Here is a 13,454-nt window from a genome sequence, read left to right as displayed (position 1 = left end):
CACACATACACAGTCCCACACATACATAGTCATGCAATCACACACATATACACAGTCACATACACACAGTCACATACATACACACACATACACATACGCAGTCCCACATATACACAGTCACACAATCACACACACAGCCACACACATACACACAGTCACACACATACACACAGTCACACACATACACACAGTTCCACACATATAGTCTCACACACACACACACACATGCACAGTCATACTTACCGTTCTTCCATCCTCCCAATACACCATAATTCTGATTGCATCAACATTCTGTTTGCCTCGTTATGACTTGAGAAATGCTCCTCACCTCCGAGCCATGTAGCATGCTGTGACGACTCTTCCTTTCCTATAAAACATTTTGTTTTCTTCTGGAGTTAAGCACTCTAGTATCTTAACTATAATTTTTTAAAGTTTTCTTCTTCATAATTTCCTTCTAAAAATGTCTTTCTGTTTGTATTTGACCTAGTTGTGGAAACTGCTTTCGTCAAATGCCCACGATCCCTGGCTGCTCACGCCTGTGTAGGAGGGCAGAGTCAAAGCCAACGGGAAGGAGGTACTCATTGACAGGGGGCTTCACTGCGTCTCATCAGCCTCGTCTTGCTCAGTCTCTGTCTCAGGCTGGTCAGATTCTAGAGAACACTCTTCTAAATTCTGCTTAGAAGGCATAAATTGGGCCGCCAGCGCTTACCCTCTACCTCGTTGGGTTGCTTCTTGGCTTTCTCTACTACCAGCTACTATTATCCATTTCCTTGTAGATTAAAAATATCCCTTTGCTTTATCTTAGTAGGATTTGGGAAGGAAAAATGTGTATGTTCATCCATCTTCAACCAAAAATCTCATTTTTCTCTACTAAATCATTTACGCTACTTTTGATTCTGTGTCTTACATCTTAGTCATTGATCTCGTTCATAGAATCTTATCAAATCCTTCCTAAAAATCTGCTGCATGATCTGCCAATTTTTTTAATCTGCCATGAAATTCATATTTTCAAAGAACCAAGGCAGATGGATAATAAAGCATAATTTCTACATCTAATTCAGAAAAACCCTTTAAAGCAGTACTCTATGTGTGTGTCTTTCTTAACATTTTAAGTGTTCTTTCCCCTGAGATGTATTAATTCATAATCACAACTTTACTTCCCAGTTTCTTAGTTTAATAGTTTTAATTTGTAAAACACTCTAATATAAGTCAATATATTGGCAGTTTAATAAATTGTAGTAAAGTATTCTTTTTTAAAAAGATTTTACTTATTTATTTGAGGGAGAGAGAGAGAGCACAAGCAGTGGAAGAGGGAGAGAGAGAAGCAGGCTCCCCGCTGAGCAGGGAGCCTGATGTGAGACTCGATCTTAGGACCCTGGGATCATGACCTGAGCCAAAGGCTGCTGCTTAACTGACCGAGCCACCCAGGTGTCCCTAAACTGTAGTGATGTATTCTTTTTGCACATTGAAAATTCTTTTTTTTTTTTAATTTGGTTGATTCTCTTGCTTTCTGAATGGCCCAGTCTATACCCCTATTATTCTCCCTCCACTCTTTATACCCACCCACACATACTCCTTTCCAGAGTAATCAGATCTGATAAGTTGTAGTTCCTAGTTTCTCTGAAGAAGAAACAAAGTGCAATAGACCCGGGGTAAAATCCTGACATTTTACTTTTAAAACATTTTACTTTAAAAAATCCTGACATTTTACATTGCAGGTAGATCCTGAAATGTAAGCATGGTGCTCAGGGATTGTAGGAATTCACAGAGTGATTTCGAAAGGGAGGAAGAAACTAAGAAGGGAGGGAGTGGGGGAGAGAAGAAGGGAGGGTGGGAGAGAGTGGGGAAGGAAGAAAAGGAAGGGAAAGATTCCTTTGAGAGACTAATTAAGCTGCTACCGAGTTTAGGCAAAGATTAAAGATGCCACCATATAGGATATATTCGGATATACTTTTTACAGGACAACAGTTATGCGAGGTTAATTGCAGTAGTTACAAGTTACAAGTGATATGTGTAAAACCAGGCATGTACGTCATGGGCAAGGCACACTGGCTGTGTAAAATTGGAAGTCACTGGAGGGCTTAGAGCAAAGCAGTGACCTTCTCTGACTTGGCGTTTTGAAAGGCTTACTCCAGTTTGTTCTGTGGAGAATAGACCACAGCAAGGCAAGAGCAGGAGGGCAAGACAAGCTGAGCCGTTGCAGTAATTCAGGTGGGAGATGACAGTGGCTTGGATCAGGTTGGTAGAAGTAGAAATAGTCACAAATAGATACATTTTGACAGAGGTGCTGACAATATTTAGAGATCGTGGATTGGATATGTGGTGTGCAAGGAGATGGGCAAAGGATGACCCAAAAGCTCTTCCCCCACCATTTGGGAGGATAAGACTGTCATTTATTAAAATCAGGAAGGCTAGAGAAAATGCTAGCTTGGTTTGAGATGCCTGTCACACATCCAACTGAAGACATCAAATAACTAGGTGTGTGTACAAGTCCCCATGTAGCTTTCTGCTCCCCCACCCTCGGGGCGGGGCGTTTTTGTTTGTGGTCACCTTATGGCTGCAAGATGGCTAACTGCCTCAACCATTACATCTGCCTTCCAGAACGGGAGCAGAGGAAGGGCAATGGCTGAACAAAGAGCACATGCCAGTATTTTATTTTGGCTTCTTCGAGAAGCCAAAGCCCTGAAACAAGGATTTGGATGCGAAGTGGTTTATTTGGGAGATGAAAACTGTGGTATGTTTGTTTCCTCTGACTGCCATATAACAAACTTGGTGGCTTAAACAACCAAAATTGGTTCCCTCACAGTTCTGGAGTCCCGAAGTCCAAAATCACTGTGTCAGCATCAAGGTAGCTGGAGGGCTGCACTCCCTCCGGATGCTCTGGGGGAGAATCTATCCCTTGCTTCTCCCAGCCTCTGGTGGCTGCCGGCATTTCTTGGCTTCTGACCACATCTCTCTGACCTTTCAAGCCAGCATCTTCACGTCTCTCTCTGGTTCACCTCCATATCCCTTCTCCTGTGTGTGTCACATCTCCCCCTGCCTCTTTCTTAGGGCATACCCAGATAATCTAGGATAATCTCCCCATCTCAAGATCATTAACTTAATCAAAAACCTTTCTTCTAAATAAAGTAGCATTTATTTATTTATTCTGTAGATTCAGATGTGGTATCTTTGGGGGCTGTTTCATCCTACCACCTATGGGAATAGGGAAGTGAAATAAGACACGACAAGTTATGAAACCAGCTATCACTGAGGGTGACATTAGGCTTTCAATGGGGAGACTCTGGAACCCAGTCTAGAGCACAGCCCTCAGAGTTATCCATCCAAGGAGCAGGTATTTACACACCAGTAAGTGATAGTCACTGGTTGAAGATTGCTTCTGGGCGGGCTTCAATTTCCTGTTACTCCTGGCCTATCACACAGGTGGCAAAGAAGACCCCAGTGGCAAAAGGAGGGACTCAGGCAAAGAAATGCAGGTTTTGTCCCCAAGTGGTAAGTGTGAGGGATGTGTAGGCACCAAGGACAACTGCTCTAGCTCTCTTTTAAATAGCTTCATGGCTCTTTGCTACCTCTCACAGGCCAGATTTTGTTGCGTAGCCATGCCTAGCTGCAGGGGAGACTGGCCAACGTAGTCGTGTTTTTAGCTGGACACATTTCCACTCTGAGTAACACTGGAGATCTGTTATGGAAGAAAGGAAGGGTGGATGTTGGGTAGACACCTAGCCGAGGAAGAGATAAGAATGGATTCAGACAAGTGCTGAGGATGACTCAGACCAAGGTTTTATCACCGGATAGGGTGAGAAGTGATCAGAATTTAGGATATAATGGAGGCAGTGCCAGTAGACCTGGTGTTCTGGGGTTTGAGGAAACACAATCTCAGATTGTGAGAGTTGTTGTTTTGTTTTGTTTTAAGGTTTTATTTATTTGACAGAGAGAGAGAGAGCACAGCAGGGGGACCAGCAGAGAGAGAGGGAGAAGGAGGTTCACCTGTCAGGGAGCCCAATGTGGGGCTCGATCCCAGGACTCTGAGCCGAAGGCAGATGCCCAATGCCTGAGCCGCTCAGGCGCCCAGATCATGAGGGTTTTAATCTTGAGCAACTGTAGCGGTGTTGCCAATCAGAGAGATAGGGTGGACTGGAGTGGGAGCAGGTCCGTGGTGCAGGGAGTCAAGTACTGTTTTGAATATGAAAAGTTTCAGATGCCTGTAGACATCCTGTTGGAATGTTGATGTTGAATCGTTGTTGGATATAGAAGTCTGGAGCTCAGAACTCAGGCTGCAGAGAGAGATTTGGAAGTTCTAAGAACAAGCGGGCATTACAGGGTTCATTTCCAACATCCAGGAAACAGTGTATTTTCTGTTTTCTTAATATTGGAAAAACAGATTTTATCAATGTTTACCTAATTCTTTACTTTTAGGATCCAGTGAAATAGTTGGCTCTAGTTTTAAATAGAAAAAGTGTTAAATGGCTATCCTCATTTGTACTAACACTGCAATCTTTCATCAAATAGACCTTCTAGCAAGAGGGAATTTTAATTGTCCTAGAGATTGGCTTATAGAATCCAAGCTAACGCATATGTAGTTTATTATTAATTATACCATGGATCTCTGTATGAATATGAAATAATATTTCAGATATGCAAGTTTATGAGGATACTGAAGTTACTTTTATTTCTAGATAATTATAAACATCACCTGAAGAAAGAGGGTTGGTGTTCGCTAATATTTCAACTGTCTTCTCACATCATTCAATCCGTGAACCAGGGTGTTACTCAGAANTTTGTTCTGTGGAGAATAGACCACAGCAAGGCAAGAGCAGGAGGGCAAGACAAGCTGAGCCGTTGCAGTAATTCAGGTGGGAGATGACAGTGGCTTGGATCAGGTTGGTAGAAGTAGAAATAGTCACAAATAGATACATTTTGACAGAGGTGCTGACAATATTTAGAGATCGTGGATTGGATATGTGGTGTGCAAGGAGATGGGCAAAGGATGACCCAAAAGCTCTTCCCCCACCATTTGGGAGGATAAGACTGTCATTTATTAAAATCAGGAAGGCTAGAGAAAATGCTAGCTTGGTTTGAGATGCCTGTCACACATCCAACTGAAGACATCAAATAACTAGGTGTGTGTACAAGTCCCCATGTAGCTTTCTGCTCCCCCACCCTCGGGGCGGGGCGTTTTTGTTTGTGGTCACCTTATGGCTGCAAGATGGCTAACTGCCTCAACCATTACATCTGCCTTCCAGAACGGGAGCAGAGGAAGGGCAATGGCTGAACAAAGAGCACATGCCAGTATTTTATTTTGGCTTCTTCGAGAAGCCAAAGCCCTGAAACAAGGATTTGGATGCGAAGTGGTTTATTTGGGAGATGAAAACTGTGGTATGTTTGTTTCCTCTGACTGCCATATAACAAACTTGGTGGCTTAAACAACCAAAATTGGTTCCCTCACAGTTCTGGAGTCCCGAAGTCCAAAATCACTGTGTCAGCATCAAGGTAGCTGGAGGGCTGCACTCCCTCCGGATGCTCTGGGGGAGAATCTATCCCTTGCTTCTCCCAGCCTCTGGTGGCTGCCGGCATTTCTTGGCTTCTGACCACATCTCTCTGACCTTTCAAGCCAGCATCTTCACGTCTCTCTCTGGTTCACCTCCATATCCCTTCTCCTGTGTGTGTCACATCTCCCCCTGCCTCTTTCTTAGGGCATACCCAGATAATCTAGGATAATCTCCCCATCTCAAGATCATTAACTTAATCAAAAACCTTTCTTCTAAATAAAGTAGCATTTATTTATTTCTTCTGTAGATTCAGATGTGGTATCTTTGGGGGCTGTTTCATCCTACCACCTATGGGAATAGGGAAGTGAAATAAGACACGACAAGTTATGAAACCAGCTATCACTGAGGGTGACATTAGGCTTTCAATGGGGAGACTCTGGAACCCAGTCTAGAGCACAGCCCTCAGAGTTATCCATCCAAGGAGCAGGTATTTACACACCAGTAAGTGATAGTCACTGGTTGAAGATTGCTTCTGGGCGGGCTTCAATTTCCTGTTACTCCTGGCCTATCACACAGGTGGCAAAGAAGACCCCAGTGGCAAAAGGAGGGACTCAGGCAAAGAAATGCAGGTTTTGTCCCCAAGTGGTAAGTGTGAGGGATGTGTAGGCACCAAGGACAACTGCTCTAGCTCTCTTTTAAATAGCTTCATGGCTCTTTGCTACCTCTCACAGGCCAGATTTTGTTGCGTAGCCATGCCTAGCTGCAGGGGAGACTGGCCAACGTAGTCGTGTTTTTAGCTGGACACATTTCCACTCTGAGTAACACTGGAGATCTGTTATGGAAGAAAGGAAGGGTGGATGTTGGGTAGACACCTAGCCGAGGAAGAGATAAGAATGGATTCAGACAAGTGCTGAGGATGACTCAGACCAAGGTTTTATCACCGGATAGGGTGAGAAGTGATCAGAATTTAGGATATAATGGAGGCAGTGCCAGTAGACCTGGTGTTCTGGGGTTTGAGGAAACACAATCTCAGATTGTGAGAGTTGTTGTTTTGTTTTGTTTTAAGGTTTTATTTATTTGACAGAGAGAGAGAGAGCACAGCAGGGGGACCAGCAGAGAGAGAGGGAGAAGGAGGTTCACCTGTCAGGGAGCCCAATGTGGGGCTCGATCCCAGGACTCTGAGCCGAAGGCAGATGCCCAATGCCTGAGCCGCTCAGGCGCCCAGATCATGAGGGTTTTAATCTTGAGCAACTGTAGCGGTGTTGCCAATCAGAGAGATAGGGTGGACTGGAGTGGGAGCAGGTCCGTGGTGCAGGGAGTCAAGTACTGTTTTGAATATGAAAAGTTTCAGATGCCTGTAGACATCCTGTTGGAATGTTGATGTTGAATCGTTGTTGGATATAGAAGTCTGGAGCTCAGAACTCAGGCTGCAGAGAGAGATTTGGAAGTTCTAAGAACAAGCGGGCATTACAGGGTTCATTTCCAACATCCAGGAAACAGTGTATTTTCTGTTTTCTTAATATTGGAAAAACAGATTTTATCAATGTTTACCTAATTCTTTACTTTTAGGATCCAGTGAAATAGTTGGCTCTAGTTTTAAAAAGAAAAAGTGTTAAATGGCTATCCTCATTTGTACTAACACTGCAATCTTTCATCAAATAGACCTTCTAGCAAGAGGGAATTTTAATTGTCCTAGAGATTGGCTTATAGAATCCAAGCTAACGCATATGTAGTTTATTATTAATTATACCATGGATCTCTGTATGAATATGAAATAATATTTCAGATATGCAAGTTTATGAGGATACTGAAGTTACTTTTATTTCTAGATAATTATAAACATCACCTGAAGAAAGAGGGTTGGTGTTCGCTAATATTTCAACTGTCTTCTCACATCATTCAATCCGTGAACCAGGGTGTTACTCAGAAGAGGAATAGTCATTATAGAAAAAATTTTAAGAAAAGGCTTATCTGTAATATAGGTATTTGAAAGATCTTCCATTCTTTTTAGAACAAAAACATGTGAGATTTTAAGTTTGTATGTACCTAGAATTCTGATAAAACGTTGATAGAGACTTGGAAGCTATCACATGGCATTTTATTTCTATAAGTGTCATTCTTTGATGATTTTGATGAAGGCTCTGGAATAAGGCCTTGATAAGCGCACGTAAGCACGCTTTTTGGGAATGGTGGGATGTATACTCTTCCACACCCCAACATTGAGCTTATTACAGACGAGGGAGCAGAATGGACTGAGTGTGAGCCACCATCTCAAACAGGCAGTAAAAATAGGCACCGTAATGCTGCTAAGTCAGCACACATTAACCATGACAGAAAATAGCATCTTTTTGGACAATGGGAAAAGTGCTTGAGAAAAGCTATTTTGAGCTATAATTTGGTAACTAATTTTGAACGAGGGCAACCGTGAAATTATGACCGAGGAATCATAAAGTAGTTAGCCTTTCACTTTACTGTCTTGGGGGGACAGTCAAGTACAGAGCAGGCTGACATCACAGACATGTCTATGAAAGTGGGTTTGGGTTCAGGGGCATCTGGGATCTCTTCCATTTAGTTCTGGGGTGATACAGTATTTGATACACAGAATAGGGTCTATAAGCCACCACAGAAAAGTTAAATTATATTGGTATAGCTAAATATATGGTACTATAACTAGACAAATAATGTGTTGCTACATTTTCGAATGAGTTTCATTAAGATATTTTGGAAGAGTTAAGACCTAATATGATGGCTCATATTGCCCATTGACATTTTGGAAACTCGTTTTCTTAGTCTTCCTCTTTCTCTTCAGCCTGTGCTTTCCTTTCTCAATCCCTCCACTTCCTCCATGATGACTCCTGTATTTGTTTTTCAAATCTCCTCTTCTCTCGTTCAAGATCAAGATCCATTTCATTCTGACGTCTCTTATGTCCCCAAATGAACTCACTTTGTTTTTTACAGACCTGTTTCTCCATTTCTGTTTTCCAGATTGATGATGGGTTGGCTGCGCCTACATCCCGCCTGGCCCAGAACAGTCACTGCTTTATACCTTTGTCCTGGCATAATTATCATTAGTGCCCCTCCACTTCCAAAATTGTCCTGGTTTGGATCATTTATCACGTGGTCACCATAGCCATCTGTCTGATGAAGGTCTGCCCTTGTAAGAACTAGCACGTAAGCCCGTATATGAAAGGACTTTGGAGGGACTACATGCCCATGTACTTTACTCCAGCTCTTTTTACTCTGAATGACTCTCCACTTTCCATTCTCCTGTTCCCCGACACATCGGCCACCCTTACCTCCATTTATATCATCAGCTTTCTATTTTGCTCTCTTCATGTATTTTGACTCTAGGCTCCTCAGATTGGTACATCACCCTGCAAGTCTCAGTGTGCCCCCTTCCTTCTGGTTTGAGACCTCTCTCCTGACCCCACGATCCTTCTCTTGGGAATTGCTCCCGGGAATAAACCCAGTAATCAGGGCCAGGGTTTGTATGTCGTAAGTAGTGTATCAGACACAATCCACCCAGTCCCTAAATCTTGAAGACTCAGAGGACTTTTTTCTTTTTTAGTGCCTCAATCAACTTTCTAAAATTGGAAAAATAAGACCTACTTTACGGGTCTGACATTTTGGAAACTCATTTTCTTAGTTTTCCATGTTGCATGACATAGTCCGTAAGGATCCGTAAGAGGAAGAACAGGAAAGTAATTAACATAGTGTTAGTCAGCGTTTGACTAAAAGGAGAAAGGAAAATATGAATACTGTTAGTGCCCAGCTCTGTGAAGAAGGCTAAACTAAGCCTTTTGTATCTCATTTTGAAGTTCAGTAGATGTAGGAGCAAATACTGATGCTGTGGAGACCAGCCACTCTTAATAATCTCTGAAAAACTGAAGAAGGGAAGATAGGCTAGATTAGAAAATTGAATTTTGAAGAGGAATATTAAATTTGACAGAAAGCTGAGTTGGATGTAAATCTGAGGCTGACTAAGTCTTCAGGAAGACTCTGCAAAGGATTATGGGTGGTTTGTGAGCATCCGAGGAGGAAGCAGTGGCCCCAGGACTCAGCATAAGCACATACGGGATCAGCCTGGGCTCACGGGGCTCATATGCGGGTGCATCAGGGAACGTACAGATAGAATCTTACTTGGGCTTTGCCATAATATTTTACAGGGCTTATCATGACATTTTTATGGGCAGAAAAAAAGAGAAAAGATTGTAAATTTAATTAAGTGGATTAGAAATGGATTATAAGACAAGAAATAATCACCAGATCCCTGTCACTCTGAAGGGCTTGGTAGTGGAATGCCATAGAGCTCTGTCCTCCGTCCTGTCTCGCGTGACATTTTAGTCACTTGTAGTAAAAAAACATATTTCTTTATGAAACAAGTAATGCTTATCAGATCTGCAGCTGACACAAAACTGAGATGGATAGTGAATGTACTTTCTGACAGAAACAGGATCCCAAAACATAAGCTCCTTGAGGAAGGCTTCTGTGGTAACCTGTCCTGTCCAAGTTTGTACTCAGAACCCTTCCTTTCGAGTCCCCAAAGAGCTGCACGTATTCGTCAGTCTCATATTGTCCCTGCCTTGAGAGCGTCTCTATGCGCAGCTCATGTGTCTCTGTCTTCACAGTTCCTCACACAGCGGGCAGCAGTCGCTGAGTCAATGTTTGCTTCAGTAAAGAACCAGTGATGACAACACACGTTGAGAGGCTGAAACTATCACTCTGAAATTTAATAAGGATAAATATAAAGGTCTGTCCTTAGAGCACCCCGCCCCCCGCAAGATGAAACAAGCACAAGATAGTGGCTTTGTTTGTAGCACGCGTGAGAAAGGTGTTTGGACAAGAATAAACTCACCTTGAAATGGTATCCTATCACTGCTTTGCCCTTCTCCTTCCCAGATTCGAAGCTAAGGTGATCTTCATCTGCTTGAATAAAAATACATAGCACCTAAAACCAAGGATGTGAGAGTCCCTGTCTAAACTGATTAGACCGTAGCTGGGGTATTCTGTCAAAGTTCTGAGTGGTACATTTCAAGGAGGAAATCAACACAGGAACTTGTTCAGCGGAGAGCCACCAGGATTAGAAAGGGTCTGAAAATTTTACCATAGTCATTCACTTTTTCATTCATTCAACAAATGGTATATTAAGCGTCTAGTATTTTCCAGGCAGTACACTGGACAGTGAGTGGTGGAGAAAAAAGAAATCTCCAAGGCAATTGGAGGAAATAAAGATACTTGTGGAAATATACAAAGACCATCCAAATGAGAACAAACGAAGCCTATTTCTTCAAAGCTTGCTGTAGCAAGGGAGTCAGCAACCATCACTTATATTTGGCAGAGACAGGCCGGGTGGGAAAGCTTTACAGTAAACAAGAGACGGCTTCGGGTATGTTTTCATTGGATGGAGGCTGTTACAGGGAAGCCAAGGCAGGATTAGTGGAAGCGGGGCATCCGATGGGATTAGTTTGGGGAGCGTAATTGCTTTCTCCAGTTGGTCCTGAGTTGGAAGTGGGGGCAGAGATTAAGGAAGGTGTCAATCATTGACCGAATCCTGACCATTCTAGGACTCTTGCTGTAGATGTTGTGGGTAAGAGTCTGTTATCATGCTCTGGCCATTGTCTGTTCGAATGTTCAGTATCTACTATTGAACACTGAGAAAACTTGAAAGAATCTGGAGGTATTGACAACTGCATTTGACATATTGGTAACTGTATTCAAGTACTTAAAGGTCCATTGTGTTGAAAAGGCATTTGTTCTGCATGGTCCCAGTGGATCAAATTAGAACCAGTGGGTGCAAAATCTCTTCAAATTAGAAAGAACTTTTTAAAACTCATCGCTATCTCGATACAGTGTGAGACAGCAGTTACCTGGTAAAGGAGAAATTCAGACCTAGGCTGCATGACCTCTTGGCAGTGATATTGTGAAACAGATCACAAGCCTTGGCACGCACCAGAATCACCCGATAGCTTTGTTAGCAATGCAGAATGGCCTCTGTTGCAGACCTGCTGAATCTGATCTGTGGGACATCGTGCACGATTGTCTTACGAAACATTGCGAAAGACGTGCCAACACTGGATGGGTGGTTGGGCAAGGTGACTTGTAGAAGTGCTTCCACCCTGAGTCTAATATCCTAATATTTTTACGGCATAGTCACAACCAGGAAAGAAACCATTTGCTCGTTTATTTAACGATATTGATTGAGTAGCTTCCGTTGTGTTGCACTCGACTTTCGGCCTGTATTTTAGTTCCATAAGCATGGTGCGTTCCTACATGCCGAGGAGATACTGATGAAAAGAGCTCATTTGTTCATTTTTCAAAAATTTATTGAGCATCTGCTATGTGCTGGAGCACTGTGCTGAGCTCCAGTGAGATGGTGATGAAAAGGACCAATATCATCCTTTTCTTTCAGAGCTTATAATAGCAGGGAAAAACAGAGTATGTTTATAGTAAAGGTGATACATGTTGTTATGAAAAGAAAATGGTGTGAAAACGATTCTTTTTATTCTGCTGTTGTTCCCCACATCATAACTCCAATTAAAATTCGATCAACTTATTTATAGAGAAATTAGTACTTTCTTTCCTCAGGTTTGCTTTAGGTTTTATGTAAAAATGGAGAGCCTTTGGGCCTTAGTCCAGGAATGCTGAAAGACTTCAGAGGGGCACTTTGCACTTAAAAGCTCTCTGATGTTGAAACTGGTGAGTCTGCTGGTGAATGAACCGATCAAAGGGGCATCCTTCGTTCAGGTTGACCGGGCATTTTAGAAAGTGATTCTGGAAATTCTGAGTTCTTTGGGTTCTGATACCTCTTCCTAACCCTATTGTGATGGAGCTAATTTATGCTATATTTTTCAAGCGAGTTCTTATTCAAAACCTCATGTCCTTAGCTGTGTGGTACATGGAAGGGAGCCAAAGATGGGAAGCAGCTGCTTACGATCTAGATCTGGCTCTTCCACTAGTTACTGTGTGACCTTGACCTCTCTGGGCCTGAGGTTTTTCAGAATGCGAAATGATCCTTAATCACGTCTAAAATTCTGTTTTGGTGAAAGGAAATGGAGAAGATATCATTTCCTGCCTGCCTTTCCCTCCTGCCTTCCTCCCACCCACACAAATATATTAGAAGCCCCGTCACCACCACTGAATGGATACTGAAATAACTCACTTTCTAATTTGGACATGTGTGTTCCTTAGGCTGAAATCTGAGGCTTTAACATCTGCCTGCATATTCAGTCTGAATAACTGGACTTATTCCAGGCCCCTGTGGAATGTGTCAGCTTTTTTGAAGGAGAACCCTGCCCCGGGAGCACCCAGCAATCTGTCCTCACAACTCGCACCTCTATAAATCTAGCTATTACCAAGGGTTTTGTTTCAAATATAAATAGACCCTTTGAGACCCAAGATATTGGCCCTTATCCAAACAATAGTATCCCCATTATTTAAAGACTTACATTACTCTGCCCACACCTGCCTGAACAGATTCCTTCCAAAGGGATACGAGCCAGATCACGCCAAGTTCCCTCCTGAAGGAGGAGCCCTGTCACCCAATTAGTACCTTGAATCGGGTCCTCTGTAGCCTGGGGTTGCTCTTCTATCCCTGACAGGCACAGTTGAAGTCCCAGTCTGCCTGCCATCAAACTTATTCAAGCTATGACAGACATTGTTACAGGTATATTTACAGGGAAGAACATTGAACCGTTTTTCATTTTTTGAATTTTCCATAGAATCAGCCCACTCTGAAATTGTTATTTTATTTAATTTCTTTGAGCTAACTTCCTTTATTGCACCTTGTTTCTGATGTAATCTGCACATGTGTTTTTATTTTAGGACTTCCTTTAAGTCAAAACTTTTGGCTCTGGGAGACCCACGCACTACCACTACACTAAGGAAAGAATAGAAGCAGTGGCTTTATCAATGTGTTACATTATATTATGACAGCAACTATACTTTAGAAAATGTCATTTAAAAAAA

At 42.5% G+C, this 13,454-nt stretch overlaps 1 protein-coding gene across 1 annotated transcript in view; it reads left to right on the top strand.

Annotated features, from left to right (window-relative positions):
- Positions 1 to 13,454, top strand: part of DEUP1 (deuterosome assembly protein 1) — an 83,510-nt gene that overhangs the window by 21,546 nt on the left and 48,510 nt on the right. The window lies entirely within an intron of this gene.

The sequence above is a fragment of the Ailuropoda melanoleuca genome, chromosome 8 (genome assembly GCF_002007445.2).
Source record: "Ailuropoda melanoleuca isolate Jingjing chromosome 8, ASM200744v2, whole genome shotgun sequence".
In the NCBI taxonomy this organism is placed as follows: Eukaryota; Metazoa; Chordata; class Mammalia; order Carnivora; family Ursidae; genus Ailuropoda; species Ailuropoda melanoleuca.
The sequence above is the reverse complement of the archived record's forward strand: the minus strand, read 5'-3'. Positions and strand labels throughout refer to the sequence as shown.